We start from the raw sequence: 20,000 nt of genomic DNA, 5'->3' as shown, positions 1-20,000 counted from the left end.
GGGAAAATGCCCCCTTCACACAAACTGCCTCTTTTGTCTGCTCTGTATCAACAGCACCGACTTGGAAAGTTTGGATAGCAGTCAATCCGGCAATTTTCCGGCATTCAGAGTTGTAACAGAGGCAGGACAGCACCTGTCTATCCCTCTAGCTCGGGGGTAGGCAACCCGCGGTTAGTGCCGCCCTAGTGGCTCACTGGAGCATTTTTAAAAAATAATTGAAAATGGAAAAAGATGGGGGGAAAATAATGTTTTTGTTTTAGTATGTTTTTTTGTTTGAGTACAAACATGACAAACTTTCCCCATTCCCACTGTTTAATATGTTTGTGTGTATGCTGATGAGAGTATTTGGTGAACATGGTGTTGTCCTACTAATTTTGGCAGTTCTTGAACTCACCATAATGTGTACTGTGAGACGCAACAGTTTGTTTACAAGTAAAATCTTCCACTCCTATCTTTGTCTCATTTTGTCCACCAAACGTTTTATGCTGTGCGCGAACGCACAAATGTGCGCTTTGTTGATGTTATTGACTTGTTGGAGTGCTAACCAGGCGTATTTGGTCAGTGCATGACTGCGAGCTAATCGATGCTAACATGCTATTTAGGCTAGCTGTATGTAAATATTGCATCATTAGGCCTCTTTTGTTGGTATATTTGAGCTCATTTAATATCCTTTACTACTCCGGCAAGAAATCTGCGTTCAAAGAATTCCGGCTTATTAGTGATTCCCAGAGCCCAAAAAAAAGTCTGCGGGCTATACAGCGTTTTCTATTCGGGCTCCAGTACTCTGGAATGCCCTCCCGGTAACAGTTAGAGATGCTACCTCAGTAGAAGCATTTAAGTCCCATCTTAAAACTCATTTGTATACTCTAGCCTGTAAATAGACTCCCTTTTTTAGACCAGTTGATCTGCCGTTTCTTTTCTTTTCTCCTCTACCCCCCTCTCCCTTGTGGAGGGTTGGGGGTCACAGGTCCGGTGGCCATGGATGAAGTGCTGGCTGTCCAGAGTCGGGACCCGGGGTGGACCGCTCACCTGTGCATCGGTTGGGGACATCTCTGCGCTGTGGACCCGTCTCCACTCGAGATGGTCTCCTGCTGGCCCCACTATGGATTGGACTCTCACTATTATGTTAGATCCACTATGGACTGTACTCTCACACTATTATGTTAGATCCACTATGGACTGGACTCTCACACTATTATGTTAGATCCACTATGGACTGGACTCTCACTATTATGTTAGATCCACTATGGACTGGACTCTCACACTATTCTGTTAGATTCACTATGGACTGGACTCTCACACTATTATGTTAGATCCACTATGGACTGGACTCTCACTATTATGTTAGATCCACTATGGACTGTACTCTCACTATTATGTTAGATCCACTATGGACTGGGCTCTCACACTATTATGTTAGATCCACTATGGACTGGACTCTCACACTATTATGCTATATCCACTATGGACTGGACGCTCACTATTATGTTAGATCCACTATGGACTGGACTCTCACTATTATGTTAGATCCACTATGGACTGTACTCTCACTATTATGTTAGATCCACTATGGACTGGACTCTCACACTATTATGTTAGATCCACTATGGACTGGACTCACACACTATTATGTTAGATCCACTATGGACTGTACTCTCACTATTATGTTAGATCCACTATGGACTGGACTCACACACTATTATGTTAGATCCACTATGGACTGGACTCTCACACTATTATGTTAGATCCACTATGGACTGGACTCTTACTATTATGTTAGATCCACTATGGACTGGACTCTCACACTATTATGTTAGATTCACTATGGACTGGACTCTCACACTATTATGTTAGATCCACTATGGACTGGACTCTCTCACTATTCTGTTAGATCCACTATGGACTGGACTCTCACACTATTATGTTAGATCCACTATGGACTGGACTCTCACACTATTATGTTAGATCCACTATGGACTGTACTCTCACACTATTATGTTAGATCCACTATGGACTGGACTCTCACACTATTATGTTAGATCCACTATGGACTGGACTCTCACACTATTATGTTAGATCCACTATGGACTGGACTCTCACTATTATGTTAGATCCACTATGGACTGGACTCTCTCACTATTATGTTAGATCCACTATGGACTGGACTCACACTATTATGTTAGATCCACTATGGACTGGACTCTCTCACTATTATGTTAGATCAGTTTGAACATCAAATATGTTGTCTTTGTAGCATATTCAACTGAATATGGGTTGAAAATGATTTGCAAATCATTGTATTCCGTTTATATTTACATCTAACACAAGTTCCCGACTCATATGGAAACGGGGTTTGTAGTTTGCCACTGAGACTTCACTAGATATGTGCAGACATTGTAATGATTTCCTAGTATCTTTGGCTGTGCCTGCGACACATAGTAATTTTGATAGTAGGCTACTATAGCTAATATAGACACTTACATCATGTGTTGCCCTCATTATAACACTTATATAAGACTTTTAAAGTCATTTTGATAGTAGGCTAATATAGACACTTCATTATAACACTTATATAAGACTTTTAAAGTCATTTTGATAGTAGGCTAATATAGCCACTTACATCATGTGTTGCCTTCATTATAACACTTATATAAGACTTTTAAAGTCATTTTGATAGTAGGCTAATATAGCTAATATAGACACTTACATCATGTGTTGCCTTCATTATAACACTTATATAAGACTTTTAAAGTCATTTTGATAGTAGGCTAATATAGCTAATATAGACACTTACATCATGTGTTGTCTTCATTATAACACTTATATAAGACTTTTAAAGTCATTTTGATAGTAGGCTATTATAGCTAATATAGACACTTACATCATGTGTTGCCTTCATTATAACACTTATATAAGACTTTTAAAGTCATTTTGATAGTAGGCTAATATAGCTAATATAGACACTTACATCATGTGTTGCCTTTATTATAACACTTACATAAGACTTTTAAAGTCATTTTGATAGTAGGCTATTATAGCTAATATAGACACTTACATCATGTGTTGCCTTCATTATAACACTTATATAAGACTTTTAAAGTCATTTTGATAGTAGGCTAATATAGCTAATATAGACACTTACATCATGTGTTGTCTTCATTATAACACTTATATAAGACTTTTAAAGTCATTTTGATAGTAGGCTAATATAGCTAATATAGACACTTACATCATGTGTTGCCTTTATTATAACACTTACATAAGACTTTTAAAGTCATTTTGATAGTAGGCTATTATAGCTAATATAGACATTTACATTATGTGTTGACTTCATTATAACACTTATATAAGACTTTTAAAGTCATTTTGATAGTAGGCTAATATAGCATATATAGACACTTACATAATGTGTTGTCTTCATTATAACACTTATATAAGACTTTTAAAGCCATTTTGATAGTAGGCTAATATAGCTAATATAGACACTTACATCATGTGTTGCCTTCATTATAACACTTATATAAGACTTTTAAAGCCATTTTGATAGTAGGCTAATATAGCTAATATAGACACATCATGTGTTGACTTCATTATAACACTTATATAAGACTTTTAAAGTAATTTTGATAGTAGGCTAATATAGCTAATATAGACACTTACGTCATGTGTTGTCTTCATTATAACACTTATATAAGACTTTTAAAGTCATTTTGATAGTAGGCTAATATAGCTAATATAGACACTTACATCATGTGTTGTCTTCATTATAACACTTATATAAGACTTTTAAAGTCATTTTGATAGTAGGCTATAAAGCTAATATAGACACTTACATCATGTGTTGCCTTCATTATAACACTTATATAAGACTTTTAAAGTCATTTTGATAGTAGGGTAATATAGCTAATATAGACACTTACATCATGTGTTGTCTTCATTATAACACGTATATAAGACTTTTAAAGTCATTTTGATAGTAGGCTAATATAGACACTTCATTATAACACTTATATAAGGCTTTTTAAGTCATTTTGATAGTAGGCTAATATAGCTAATACAGACACTTACATCATGTGTTGCCTTCATTATAACACTTATATAAGACTTTTAAAGCCATTTTGATAGTAGGCTAATATAGCTAATATAGACACATCATGTGTTGCCTTCATTATAACACTTATATAAGACTTTTAAAGTCATTTTGATAGTAGGCTAATATAGCTAATATAGACACTTACATCATGTGTTGCCTTCATTATAACACTTATATAAGACTTTTAAAGTAATTTTGATAGTAGGCTAATATAGCTAATACAGACACTTACGTCATGTGTTGCCTTCATTATAACACTTATATAAGACTTTTAAAGTCATTTTGATAGTAGGCTAATATAGCTAATATAGACACTTACATCATGTGTTGCCTTCATTATAACACTTATATAAGACTTTTAAAGTCATTTTGATAGTAGGCTAATATAGCTAATATAGACACTTACATCATGTGTTGCCTTCATTATAACACTTATATAAGACTTTTAAAGTAATTTTGATAGTAGGCTAATATAGCTAATACAGACACTTACGTCATGTGTTGCCTTCATTATAACACTTATATAAGACTTTTAAAGTCATTTTGATAGTAGGCTAATATAGCTAATATAGACACTTACATCATGTGTTGCCTTCATTATAACACTTATATAAGACTTTTAAAGTCATTTTGATAGTAGGCTAATATAGCTAATATAGACACTTACATCATGTGTTGCCTTCATTATAACACTTATATAAGACTTTTAAAGTCATTTTGATAGTAGGCTAATATAGCTAATATAGACACTTACATCATGTGTTGTCTTCATTATAACACGTATATAAGACTTTTAAAGTCATTTTGATAGTAGGCTAATATAGCTAATATAGACACTTACATCATGTGTTGACTTCATTATAACACTTATATAAGACTTTTAAAGTCATTTTGATAGTAGGCTAATATAGCTAATATAGACACTTACGTCATGTGTTGCCTTCATTATAACACTTATATAAGACTTTTAAAGTAATTTTGATAGTAGGCTAATATAGCTAATACAGACACTTATGTCATGTGTTGTCTTCATTATAACACTTATATAAGACTTTTAAAGTCATTTTGATAGTAGGCTAATATAGCTAATATAGACATTTACATCATGTGTTGTCTTCATTATAACACTTATATAAGACTTTTAAAGTCATTTTGATAGTAGGCTAATATAGCTAATATAGACACTTATGTCATGTGTTGTCTTCATTATAACACTTATATAAGACTTTTAAAGTCATTTTGATAGTAGGCTAATATAGCATATATAGACACTTACATAATGTGTTGTCTTCATTATAACACTTATATAAGACTTTTAAAGCCATTTTGATAGTAGGCTAATATAGCTAATATAGACACTTACATCATGTGTTGCCTTCATTATAACACTTATATAAGACTTTTAAAGCCATTTTGATAGTAGGCTAATATAGCTAATATAGACACATCATGTGTTGACTTCATTATAACACTTATATAAGACTTTTAAAGTAATTTTGATAGTAGGCTAATATAGCTAATATAGACACTTACGTCATGTGTTGTCTTCATTATAACACTTATATAAGACTTTTAAAGTCATTTTGATAGTAGGCTAATATAGCTAATATAGACACTTACGTCATGTGTTGTCTTCATTATAACACTTATATAAGACGTTTAAAGTCATTTTGATAGTAGGCTAATATAGCATAAATAGACACTTACGTCATGTGTTGTCTTCATTATAACACTTATATAAGACTTTTAAAGTCATTTTGACAGTAGGCTAATATAGCTAATATAGACACTTACATCATGTGTTGCCTTCATTATAACACTTATATAAGACTTTTAAAGTCATTTTGATAGTAGGCTAATATAGACACTTACATCATGTGTTGTCTTCATTATAAGACTTATACGAGGCTTTTAATTTTTTGCGGCTGCAGACAGATTATTATTTATTTCTTTATCTTTGGTCCAATATGGCTCTTTCAACGTTTTGGGTTGCCGACCCCTGGTCTAGCTAGCCTTGCATCCTACCTGTGGTCCTCATCCTAGGCTCATTTTCAGGGGGGGGGGGGGGGGCAGTCAACAAGTGAAGGAGGACACCATAACGCTATTATTGTTCTATCATTTGAAAACACCCGTTGTTGTCATTGTCCTTATACTTCCGCGGTTCACTATCACACCAAGACACGCTCATTTTGCACCCCACACACACACACGTGCACGCGCGCAAACACACACACACACACACACACACAGGTGAAAAGGCCTTATGAAGAAAATCGATTTTTTTTCCCCTCTCTCCCTCGCCACACAATAACAAACATTTAGCTTGAAGCCTGCACACGCGCGTGTACACACACACACACACACACAAATACATGGAGCGTGTGTGTGCACGTGTGTCATACATAGAAACATCCACCGAAAAAAAACGACAAGCGGGCAGCAACGTTTCCTTTTGTCATAATTAGACACCCTCTGTTTTATTTTCTCACTCTTTCTTTCCACACTATAACCCCCCTCCTTACCCTCCAACACACACTTATACACACACGCACACACACACACACACACACACACGCAGAGGGCCTGCTGATGAAATTTTAATGAAGCCAGGGACTGTCGGAGCTCCGCCCGGGGACCGACTAGTGGAATATTTTAACTGTACATTCACGCCAAGTGTCTGCTTTCAAAAAGACGCGCCGTTGTCGCAGGAATTAGACAGAGCCACGGGAAAAAAATTTAATACAATAGCTATATCGATCAACATGGTTGCCACTTAATAACAACATTAACACTAAACATAAGTTAGTTAAGCATTAAGGCTTTATTTAACTTGTTTTTATCAATGAGGATTAGGGATTAAGCGTTTTTAAAAATTGCATTAAAAAAACACATTTAATATAATATAATAATAATATAATAATAATATAATATATTATTATATATAATATATATATATATATATATATATATATATATAATATAATAATAAATATAATATAATAATAATATAATAATCTTGCAAAAGAAAAAAAAAATATCATTTACATAATTGTATTTCATATTTATTATAGTTTTTTTGTTTTTTAAAGAGATGTGTTTGAGAAGGGAGGCAGGCTATGTTTTGATTGTCAAACATGAATTGTCTGTGACGTCCAGCACAGACATGCGCACACAACATTTGACTCCTCTGCATGAAAAATTAATGAGTGCGAGGCTTTTAAACCTCCATCAAAAAAAAAAAAAAAAAAAAAAAAAAAAAAAAAAAAATCCCACATGCTTTTAATTCATATCATCACGAGGGGTGAAAGGCAGATAAGACAGTAAGAAACACGAATCCCTTATTTCGATCATGATTGGGGAACACTGCAAAAAGTCAGTGTTCAAAAACAAGAAAAAAAATACAAAAATGAGGGGTGTTTTGTTTGAAATAAGCAAAATTATCTGCCAATAGAACAAGAAAATTCGGCTTGTCAAGACTTTCCAAAACAAGTAAAGTTAGCTAACCTCAATGAACCCCAAAATACCTTAAAATAAGTATATTCTCACTAATAACAAGTGCACTTTTCTTGGTAGAAAAAAAAAAGAGACCTTTTTGCTCAATATGTTGAAAAATATTCTTAAATGAAGTAAATGCTAGTGCCATTATCTTGACATAATGATATGCATACATCATGATTGGGTTTTTTTTACGCTTGAAGTAAGAAATTATTACTTTAAAAAAGTAGTTTTATACTTGTGAGTGTTGATGACACAGCTTTGCAACAGTTGATATTCTAGTTTCAAGCATGTTTTACTCAATATAGCTCATCAAATCTCAGCAACAAGCTGTAATATCTTACTGAGATCATTTAGGACCAAAACCCTTAAAACAAGTAAAACACTCTAACATAAAATCTGCTTAGGGAGAAGAATTATCTTATCAGACAAAAAATAAGCAAATATCACCCTTATTTGAGATATTTCATCTTACTTAGATTTCAGTTTTTTCTCAGTGAAGGTGTGATTATCGAGGTCATGCTGTGAACGTCACCACGGACATGCAAAATACAAAAAAAAAAAAGAAAAAAGATGTCAATACAAAACCAAAATGGATGTTTTAAGTAGAGTATTGTATGACAGAAATAATGCCTTCATAATACACCTTCTATGCCTTTAATACACTAGCACTTTGAGGTTGTTTACTCAATGTAAAGTGATTTTTACAAATACAATCTATTATTATTATTATTATTATGTAAGCCGGTGATTCTCAAACTGCGAAACCCGGGTTCCATCTCGTGGTACGCCAAAGAATCCCTTAATGAAACATTCAAACACAGTGTTGCTACTGTTCAAACTGTGTGTGGCCAAAAATATTAAATATACTTGTAAAAAAAAAAAAAAAAAAAAAAAAATCTGCCTTGCTTTTAATTAATACGTAGGCCTACTATGCTACTGTTATGTAATAATGGTCATTATGGTGGTACTTACAGTGTTTTCTGAGGTGGCCCTTGGTAAAAAAAAGTTTGAGAACCACTGATATAAGCTATATTATTCATCAAAAACATACCGTATTTTCCGGACTATTTCTATTTTCATCCAAAAGGCGCATTTAATGGGTCATATTATTATTATTTTTTTCTAAATGTAAAAGACTATCTTGTGGTCTACATAACATGTGATGGTGGTTATTTGCTCAAAATGTTGCATAGATGATGTTTTACACATCTTCAAGTCGCTTTCTGACAGTCTCTTCAGGATGCGCCGTTTTGTGGGCGGGTCTTATTTACGTGGCTCACCTTCGACCGCGTCTTCTCCCCGTCATCTTCGTTGTAGCGGTGTAGCGTGCAAGGACGGGAGTGGAAGAAGTGTCAAAAGATGGCGCTAACTGTTTTAATGACATTCAGACTTTACCTCAATCAATAACGGAGCAGCATCTCCTCATCCGTGGCTCACTAGTGCAACAACAACGCCCGAAATGTGTCCCGTGAAAAACCGGAACTCTCTAAGAACTAAAGTTCCTTGGGTGAATAATGTAAACTCACTACACCGGTATGTTTTAGTGCTTTCATGGCGAGTTTACTGACAGATATAAGTAAGAACTTTACACTACGGTACTTTATATTAGAAATGGCAACAGCAAAGGATGAATGTCACATAACAAGAAGATAGAGAAAAAGAAGAAGCTTATCGACTGCGGTGTCGGCACGGACTACAAAGGCGGATGCGCGCAAATTTTCAGGACTTTTCGGACTATAAGTCGCAGTTTTTATGCGACATATACTAAGGAGCGACTTGTGTGTGAAATTATTAACACATTAGCGTAAAATATCAAATAATATTATTTAGCTCATTCACGTAAGAGACTAGACGTATAAGATTTCATGGGATTTAGCGATTAGGAGTGACAGATTGTTTGGTAAACGTATAGCATGTTCTATATGTTATAGTTATTTGAAGGACTCTTACCATAATATGTTACGTTAACATACCAGGCACCTTCTCATTTGGTTATTTATGCCTCATATAACGTACACTTATTCAACCTGTTGTTCACTATTCTTTATTTATTTTAAATTGCCTTTCAAATGTCTATTCTTGGTGTTGGCTTTTATCAAATACATTTCCCCCAAAAATGCGACTTATACTCCAGTGCGACTTACATATGTTTTTTTCCTTCTTTATTATGCATTTTCGGCCGGTGCGACTTATACTCCGAAAAATACGGTATGCAGATCCAAAATACAGATCGGCAGGTACCAGAAGGTAAGAAAAGTTGCTTTTGCATAATATTGCGAAACAAAACACCAGATAATATGTCTTACCTTATGCACACACCATAATAATACTCCTATGTTGAAGCACAGTACAATCCATCAAGCGGTGCGGCTTCATAGCTTACCAAAGTCCTACTAAAACATTTTGACAGATTTTTGAGCGCCGTGTGTAATGTTTTATATTTTCAATGGAACATATAAAAATGTTGCTGTTGTTTACTTGAGTCATATTGCAGTTTACACGTATCTCTTATGTGTGACTGCCATCATATTGCAACCTACACGTATCTCTTATGTGTGACTGCCATCATATTGCAATCTACACGTATCTCTTATGTGTGACTGCCATCATATCGCAATCTACACGTATCTCTTATGTGTGACTGCCATCATATTGCAATCTACACGTATCTCTTATGTGTGACTGCCATCATATTGCAATCTACACGTATCTCTTATGTGTGACTGCCATCATATCGCAGTCAACACGTATCTTTTATGTGTGACTGCCATCTACTGGTCACACTTACACTACCGTTCAAAAGTTTGGGGTCACATTGAAATGTCCTTATTTTTTTAAGGAAAAGCACTGTACTTTTCAATGAAGATAACTTTAAATAGTCTTAACTTTAAAGAAATACACTCTATACATTGCTAATGTGGTAAATGACTATTCTAGCTGCAAATGTCCGGTTTTTGGTGCAATATCTACATAGGTGTATAGAGGCCCATTTCCAGCAACTATCACTCCAGTGTTCTAATGGTACAATGTGTTTGCTCATTGGCTCAGAAGGCTAATTGATGATTAGAAAACCCTTGTGCAATCATGTTCACACATCTGAAAACAGTTTAGCTCGTTACAGAAGCTACAAAACTGACCTTCCTTTAAGCAGATTGAGTTTCTGGAGCATCACATTTGTGGGGTCAATTAAACGCTCAAAATGGCCAGAAAAAGAGAACTTTCATCTGAAACTCGACAGTCTATTCTTGTTCTTAGAAATGAAGGCTATTCCACAAAATTGTTTGGGTGACCCCAAACTTTTGAACGGTAGTGTATCATTTCACCATGTACCAAATAAAATAGCTTCGAGGTCGGTTAGCACAACCAGAATTACTCCGTAGATTAGGCGCACCGGGTTAAAAGACGCACTGCCTTATAGTCCGAAAAGAACGGAAATGTTGTTTTGCTGTTGTTCATATGCAGTACATGTACAACGAGGCAGTCAATATATTCTTTTTAAGGGAAATTTCAAATCAAACGCGGATGAACATGCGGTTTTGAGTGCCGCGTTAGCTTGGCGTGTCAAACCTCGCCGCCTACCAACATGGCCGCCCTTTCATGTGGGTAATCGCATGAGCTGTCAGCGCAATAGGTGTTCATCCAGTCACACGGCGTGGGCGCATTGTGACCTCACCCACAAAAAAGATGGCGTCAAAGCGCCCTCAGCCATCAAATATTTAAAAGCAGACAGGTTTTTTTTTAAATTTTTTATTCATTTATTGTTATTAATGAAGCGGCAGGGGTTGCCTCGCCAGCACGGGCGGCCACGTTGCCGTGGTTCTGAGCGAGCGGCCTGTGAGAGATTGGACCCTAATGAGAAGGTGCTGGAGCTGTCCAGTGGATGTGTGTGTTCATTGGGGCTCGGACAGGCGGGCTCTGTTGACGAGCTATTCATCACACGCACACACACACACACACACACACACACACACGCACACACACACACACACACACACACACATGCTGCCTTCAGTTTATACAGACGGGGATCATTTACATAAAGTCCTTAAGGCAAATAACTGTTGGGGGCTCTAATTTATATCTGATGGAAAATTAGCCGTCATTATGCGCGCCATTAGCCGCGTCTTTAATGTGCTTCTAAAGCGCCATTTGTCAAGCGCCTTGTTAATATCCTTCAAGTCTTTAAAGTTGAGAGCTCATTAAAGGCGGCTGTGCTGCCATTTCATACAAAAAAAAAAGAAGAAGAAAAAAAAATCCTCAGGAGAGGACAATGCATTGGAAAGTTTTGTTTGAAAAACATTCACATTGTACGACAAAATGGCAAATATGATGTTTTTTTCTTTCTTTGCCTCAGTATAAACATTAAAATAGACTAAATTACCATCAAAACAGTAAAATCCGAAAATGTGAAAAAATGTAATGTGGAAAAAATGTATTATAATAATTATCGTCCAATAAAAAGCATGCATCTTGTGAGAATGATACATTTTTAAGTGTTCTTTTTTTTAATCCATAGTCATGTTTAAAGCAGCTAATATTTTCCCTTCTCGTGACCTTCTTATGACCGCTAGTAAACTCTTTGTTTTGTCTGCAGAGCTCCTGTTTGTCGGCTCCCAGAGCTGTTCTGGCCAGTTCCTTATCTGTTTTGAAGAAGCAGCTGCGCTCCTTTCTGGGCGAGCGGGGCTATTTTCGCTCTACATAAACTGACTCTTTTTGTTTGGATTTAGATAGTGCTTACACCAAGAATCGATCCAATAAAAAAACATTTTGTTGCAGGTTTGCCCCAGTACAAACATTAGAGGCCTACTGAAATTAAATGTTTTATATAAACGGGGATAGCAGATCCATTCTATGTGTCATACTTGCTCATTTCGCGATATTGCCATATTTTTGCTGAAAGGATTTAGTAGAGAACATCGACGATAAAGTTCGCAACTTTTGGTCGCTGATAAAAAAAAAGCCTTGCCTGTACCGGAAGTAGCGTGACGTCAACAGAGGAAGGACTCCTCAAAATGTCCCATTGTTTTCAATGCAGCTAGAGTGATTCGGACCGAGAAAGCGACGATTACCCCATTAATTTGAGTGAGGATGAAAGATTCGTGGATGAGGAACGTTAGAGTGAAGGACTAGAATGCAGTGCAAGACATATCTTTTTTCGCTCTGACCGTAACTTAGGTTCAAGCTGGCTCATTGGATTCCACACTCTCTCCTTTTTCTATTGTGGATCACGGATTTGTATTTTAAACCACCTCGGATACTATATCCTCTTGAAAATGAGAGTCGAGAACGCGAAATGGACATTCACAGTGACTTTTATCTCCACGACAATACATCGGCGAAGCTCTTTAGCTACTGGGCTAACGTGGTAGCATCGGGCTCAAATGCAGATAGAAACAAAATAAATAAATCCCTGACTGGAAGGATAGACAGAAGATCAACAATACTATTAAACCATGGACATGTAAATACACGGTTAATTCTTTCCAGCTTGGCGAAGCTTAACAATGCTGTTGCTAACGACGCCATTGAAGCTAACTTAGCAACGGGACCTCACAGAGCTATGATAAAAACATTATCTCTCCACCTACGCCAGCCAGCCCTCATCTGCTCATCAACACCCGTGCTCACCTGCGTTCCAGCGATCGACGGAAGGACGAAGGACTTCACCCGATCATCCGTGCGGTTGCCGGCTAGCGTGTCTGCTATCCAAGTAAGTCCTCCTGTTTGTGTTGCTACAGCCAGCCGCTAATACACCGATCCCACCTACAGCTTTCTTCTTTGCAGTCTCCATTGTTCATTAAACAAATTGCAAAAGATTCACCAACACAGATTTCTAGAATACTGTGGAATTTTGAAATGAAAACAGAGCTTTTTTGTATTGTATTTAATGGGGTACCAAGACTTCCGTATCAATTGTTGACGTCACGCGCATACGTCATCATACAGAGACGTTTTCAGCCGGATATTTCCAGGGAAATTTAAAATTGCACTTTATAAGTTAACCCGGCCGTATTGGCATGTGTTGCAATGTTAAGATTTCATCATTGATATATAAACTATCAGACTGCGTGGTCGGTAGTAGTGGCTTTCAGTAGGCCTTTAAAATAGACTAAATTACTATCAACACAAGAGTAAAATCAGTCTTTGCTCCCTTACCTAAAATGTAATGTGAAAAAAATAAATTATAATAATTATTGTCCAATAAAAAGCATGCATCTTGTGAGAATAAGATATTTTTAAGCGTTCTTTTTTTAATCCATAGTCATGTTTAAAACAGCTAGTAGTTTCCCATGTAGTGTGTCTTCTTTTGACCTCCTTGCTTTTATCTTATGTCCGCTAGTAAACTCTTTGTTTTGTCTTAAGGGCTCCTGTTATGTCGGCTCACAGAGCTGTTCTGGCCAGTTCCTTATCTGTTTTGAAGAAGCAGCTGCGCTCCTTTCTGGGCGAGAGGGGCTGTTGTCACTCTTCATAAGCTGACTCTTTTTGTTTGGATTCAGACCTCTTCTTGCTGATGCTCTTGTCGCATTGTAAGAGCTGGTCTCCTAAAGCTTTAGTAAAAAAAATAATAATATTGTATAACTCTGTCTCTGGGGTCCTTTTTACTCAACTCATATGTCATCCAAAAGAACTCGGGAGTGACCAGTGTGTTTTATTCCCTGAGAGAAGGACTGGTCGAGCGAAACAACCTCCAGATTTTGTTTCTTTTAGCCACATACTGTATGTCAAATGTTGTTAATTTCAGAGAGCAACATTTTGGAGACATCATTTTTACTGAAGAGCTAAAATATATCAGTCCACAAAAAAAAATACCAGTAAATTCTGATTACTTAATTGTATTCTACTGGTTAGCTCAGTTCGTAAATAAAAGCTAAGAGCGTGCTAAATGCTAACAACTTACGTTATAACTTCCTGCTTGAAAAAAAATGTGTCGTTTATTTCGGGTATAAAAAAACAATGTTGAGACAGTGACAATTTTCTAAAGATTTGAATAACGTAATACTATTGATTCAAAGTTAAAGGCATCAAACGAATGGATGTAGGTGCTAACGTGTGCGTGGTATAAGCTTCCTGTTTGGAAAAACACATTTTTTCGGAAAACAACAAAAAGTTGATGTCGGTTTGATAGGCGAAAAAAACCCTGAAATAAAATAGTAAATTTAGATATCTCAATTGTATTTTATGTCCATAAAGAAAAGCTAAGAGCAGGCCAAATGCTAACAGCTGACGCCCATGTTGTTAAAATAATATTTGTGTGTATGAAAACAATGTCAGGACAGCAACAATTTGTTAAAGGAATCCAGTTTGAATAATGTGAATTTATGCTTTTGATTCAAAGTTAAAAGGCATGTTTTGGCCAGTTCCTTATCTGTTTTGAAGAAGCAGCTGCGCTCCTTTCTGGGCGAGAGGGGCTATTTTCGCTCTACATAAACTGACTCTTTTTGTTTGGATTTAGATAGTGCTAACACCAAGAATCGATCCAATAAAAAACTTTTTTTTTTTCAAACATAAAAATATTATTTTTATTGGGGATAATTTTTGCGCAAACCAATTTTTTAATATTGTACAAAGTTTGTCTGTGTAGTTTATTTCGGGTATAAAAAAACAATGTTGAGACAGTGACAAATTTCTAAAGATTTGAATAACGTAACACTATTGATTCAAAGTTAAAGGCATCAAACGAATGGATGTAGGTGCTAACGTGTGCGTGGTATAAGCTTCCTGTTTGGAAAAACACATTTTTTCGGAAAACAACAAAAAGTTGATGTCGGTTTGATAGGCGAAAAAAACCCTGAAATAAAATAGTAAATTTAGATATCTCAATTGTATTTTATGTCCATAAAGAAAAGCTAAGAGCAGGCCAAATGCTAACAGCTGACGCCCATGTTGTTAAAATAATATTTGTGTGTATGAAAACAATGTCAGGACAGCAACAATTTGTTAAAGGAATCCAGTTTGAATAATGTGAATTTATGCTTTTGATTCAAAGTTAAAAGGCATGTTTTGGCCAGTTCCTTATCTGTTTTGAAGAAGCAGCTGCGCTCCTTTCTGGGCGAGAGGGGCTATTTTCGCTCTACATAAACTGACTCTTTTTGTTTGGATTTAGATAGTGCTAACACCAAGAATCGATCCAATAAAAAACTTTTTTTTTTTCAAACATAAAAATATTATTTTTATTGGGGATAATTTTTGCGCAAACCAATTTTTTAATATTGTACAAAGTTTGTCTGTGTAGTTTATTTCGGGTATAAAAAAACAATGTTGAGACAGTGACAAATTTCTAAAGATTTGAATAACGTAACACTATTGATTCAAAGTTAAAGGCATCAAACGAATGGATGTAGGTGCTAACGTGTGCGTGGTATAAGCTTCCTGTTTGGAAAAACACATTTTTTCGGAAAACAACAAAAAGTTGATGAACAGCATCGATCGGTTTGATAGGCGAAAAAAACCCTGAAATAAAATAGTAAATTTAGATATCTCAATTGTATTTTATGTCCATAAAGAAAAGCTAAGAGCAGGCCAAATGCTAACAGCTGACGCCCATGTTGTTAAAATAATATTTGTGTGTATGAAAACAATGTCAGGACAGCAACAATTTGTTAAAGAAATCCAGTTTGAATAATGTGAATTTATGCTTTTGATTCAAAGTTAAAAGGCATGTTTTGGCCAGTTCCTTATCTGTTTTGAAGAAGCAGCCGCGCTCCTTTCTGGGCGAGAGGGGCTATTTTCGCTCTACATAAACTGACTCTTTTTGTTTGGATTTAAATAGTGCTAACACCAAGAATCGATCCAATAAAAAACTTTTTTTTTCAAACATAAAAATATTATTTTTATTGGGGATAATTTTTGCGCAAAGCAACTTTTTTAATATTGTACAAAGTTTGCACGAGCCCTAAACACAACTTTAAAGAGTGTCTCCACCAGCGCTAACACAAATGTGGGCTGTGTCCTGGCTGGTCCGCCATTATTCCAGAAAGCCATAGTAGGTCATACCGTGGCTTTAACGGTTTATTTACATTACAATCGCAGCACTCGTGCGTCTCTTTTGGAATTATTTGCATTAAAAGTAATCCGCTGCAAACTCGCATGACGGCAAGCGCTAGTTCTCGCTTTGTTATTGGTTTAAACTCCGGCGTCCTTACCCCCCGCTTCCTCTCTCATCCTGGCCTCGCTGCGGCAGATTCCTCCAGGCTAAAGCAATAAAGGCAGTAATTAGAATGCTAAAGACAGATGTAAATAAAGGGAATGAGACAGTGGTGAGGGATGAGGCGTTCGAGGTCACACACTCTCATCAAAAAAAAAAAAAAGGGGAAAAAAAAAAAAAAAAGCCAGTTGGTAGCAAATGACACAACGCTGCGCGCCAGAGGGGCCCCCGGGCGACCACTGCAAAACCAGTAAGCCACTAAATTATGTCCGCTGACACACACACACCAACATTCTAAACCAGGGCTGTCCAAAGTGCGGCCCGCTTGCCATTTGCAGTCTGTGGCTAATTTGTTTTAACATTCTGTGCCACAGTCATTAGCATTCTAATATTAGCATGCTAGCTTTTTTTTTTGCAAATTTTGCAGGAATAAACCGGAGCATCAAAAATTTTTTTACTTGACAAATGTTACCTTTTAGCATGTAATGTTAGCATGCTTATTTTTGAGCTATTTTTGTAGGTATACAAAAATGTTTTAGTACTTGATGCACGCTAAGCATTTTAACTATTTTTCAGATGTGCACCTGAGAATAATATATTTTCGTAGTTAGTATTATAGCATGCTAACAATAGCATGCTAGCTTTTTAGCAGGTATACACCCCTGCCTCATATATTTTGGTATTTCACCAATTTTAACCGTAAGCATGCTATTGTTAGCATTTTATCTTGTAACTGTTAGCATGCTTGCTTTGTTTTAGCTTACTTTGCTGGTATACACCTATTAGTCATATTTTGTGTTACTTGACAAATTTTACCCGTTAGCATGTAAGCATACAATGTTAGCATGCTGTATTTTTTCAAGCTAATTTTGTAGGTATATACCTGAGTCGTGTTTTGGCATTTGATGCATGCTAAGTATTTTAACTATTTTTCACATGTTCACCTCAGAATAATATATTTTCGTAGTTCGTATTATAGCATGCTAACAATAGCATGCTAGCTTTTTAGCAGGTATACACCCCTGCGTCACATATTTTAGTATTTCACCAATTTTAACCGTAAGCATGCTATTGTTAGAATTTTATCTTGTAACTGTTAGCATGCTAGCTTTGTTTTAGCTTACTTTGCTGGTATACACCTATTAGTCATATTTTGTGTTACTTGACAAATTTTACCCGTTAGCATGTAAGCATACAATGTTAGCATGCTGTATTTTTTCAAGCTAATTTTGTAGGTATACACCTGAGTCATGTTTTAGCATTTGATGCATGCTAAGCATTTTAACTATTTTTCACATGTTCACCTGAGAATAATATATTTTCGTAGTTAGTATTATAGCATGCTAACAATAGCATACTAGCTTTTTAGCAGGTATACACCCCTGCCTCATATATTTTAGTATTTCACCAATTTTAACCGTAAGCATGCTATTGTTAGCATCTTAGCATGGTACTGTTACCATGCTAGCTTTTTTTTTAGCTTATTTTGCTGGTATACACCTATTAGTCACATTTTGTGTTACTTGACAAATTTTACCCATTAGTATGTAAGCATACAATGTTAGCATGCTGTATTTTTTCAAGCTAATTTTTTAGGTATACACCTGAGTCATGTTTTAGCATTTGATGCATGCTAAGCATTTTAACTATTTTTCACATGTTCACCTGAGAATAATATATTTTCGTAGTTCGTATTATAGCATGCTAACAATAGCATGCTAGCTTTTTAGCAGGCATACACCACTGCCTCATATATTTTGGTATTTCACCAATTTTAACCGTAAGCAAGCTATTGTTAGCATTTATCTTGTAACTGTTAGCATGCTTGCTTTGTTTTAGCTTACTTTGCTGGTATACACCTATTAGTCATATTTTGTGTTACTTGACAAATTTTACCCGTTAGCATGTAAGCATACAATGTTAGCATGCTGTATTTTTTCAAGCTAATTTTGTAGGTATACACCTGAGTCATGTTTTGGCATTTGATGCATGCTAAGTATTTTAACTATTTTTCACATGTTCACCTCAGAATAATATATTTTCGTAGTTCGTATTATAGCATGCTAACAATAGCATGCTAGCTTTTTAGCAGGTATACACCCCTGCCTCATATATTTTAGTATTTCACCAATTTTAACCGTAAGCATGCTATTGTTAGCATTTTAGCATGGTACTGTTACCATGCTAGCTTTTTTTTTTTAGCTTATTTTGCTGGTATACACCTATTAGTCATATTTTGTGTTACTTGACAAATTTTACCCGTTAGCATGTAAGCATACAATGTTAGCATGCTGTATTTTTTTAAGCTAATTTTGTATGTATACACCTGAGTCATGTTTTAGCATTTGATGCATGCTAAGCATTTTAACTATTTTTCACATGTTCACCTGAAAATAATATATTTTCGTAGTTCGTATTACAGCAAATTTTACCTGTTAGCATGTAAGCATGCAATGTTAGCATGCTCTGTTTTTTAGCAAAGTTTGTAGGTATACACCTGAGTCATGTTTTAGCACTTGACGAATGCTAAACATTTTAAACTATTTTTCAGATGTGCACCTCAGAGTAATATATTTTCGTATTTGACACATGCTAGTTAGTATTTTAGCATGCTAACATTAGCATGCTAGCCTTTTAGCAGGTATACACCACTGCGTCATATATTTTAATATTTCACCAATTTTAATCGTAAGCATGCTATCGTTAGCATTTTAGCATGGTACTGTTCCCATGCTAGCTTTTTTTTAAAAAACTTATTTTGCAGGTATACACCTATTAGTCATATTTTTTGTTACTTGACAAATGTTACCTGTTAGCATGTAAACATGCAATGTTAGCATGCTGTATTTTTGTTTTAGCTAATTTTGTAGGAATACACCTGAGTCATATTTCAGCAGTTGATGAATGCTAAAATGTTTTAACTATTTTTCAGATGTGCACCTCAGAGTAATATATTTTTGTATTTGACACATGCTAGTTAGCATTTTAGCATGCTAACATTAGCATGCTAGCCTTTTAGCAGGTATACACCACTGCGTCATATATTTTAGTATTTCACCAATTTTAACCGTAAGCAAGCTATTATTAGCATTTTATCTTGTAACTGTTTTTTAGCTTACTTTGCTGGTATACACCTATTAGTCATATTTTGTGTTACTTGACTAATTGTATCTGTTAGCATGTAAGCATGCAAAGTTAGCATGCTGTATTTTTTAACAAATTTTCCATTCCACATTCAACATATTCCACTCATACTGGACATTC

The 20,000-nt window shown here is 35.6% G+C and overlaps 1 long non-coding RNA gene across 2 annotated transcripts in view; it reads right to left on the bottom strand.

Moving 5' to 3' along the window:
- LOC133639695 (uncharacterized) overlaps positions 1–20,000 on the bottom strand; it is a 142,780-nt gene that overhangs the window by 30,621 nt on the left and 92,159 nt on the right. Inside the window, exon 4 of one of the 2 annotated variants that reach the window (XR_009823839.1) lies at positions 11,370–11,517. The exons of the other annotated variant lie outside the window; for it this stretch is intronic. This is a non-coding gene — a long non-coding RNA (uncharacterized LOC133639695). Of the gene's footprint in view, positions 1–11,369; positions 11,518–20,000 lie in introns of those variants that run through there. 2 annotated transcript variants of the gene reach the window in all.

The sequence above is a fragment of the Entelurus aequoreus genome, linkage group LG22 (genome assembly GCF_033978785.1).
Source record: "Entelurus aequoreus isolate RoL-2023_Sb linkage group LG22, RoL_Eaeq_v1.1, whole genome shotgun sequence".
Lineage (NCBI taxonomy): Eukaryota > Metazoa > Chordata > Actinopteri > Syngnathiformes > Syngnathidae > Entelurus > Entelurus aequoreus.
The sequence above is the reverse complement of the archived record's forward strand: the minus strand, read 5'-3'. Positions and strand labels throughout refer to the sequence as shown.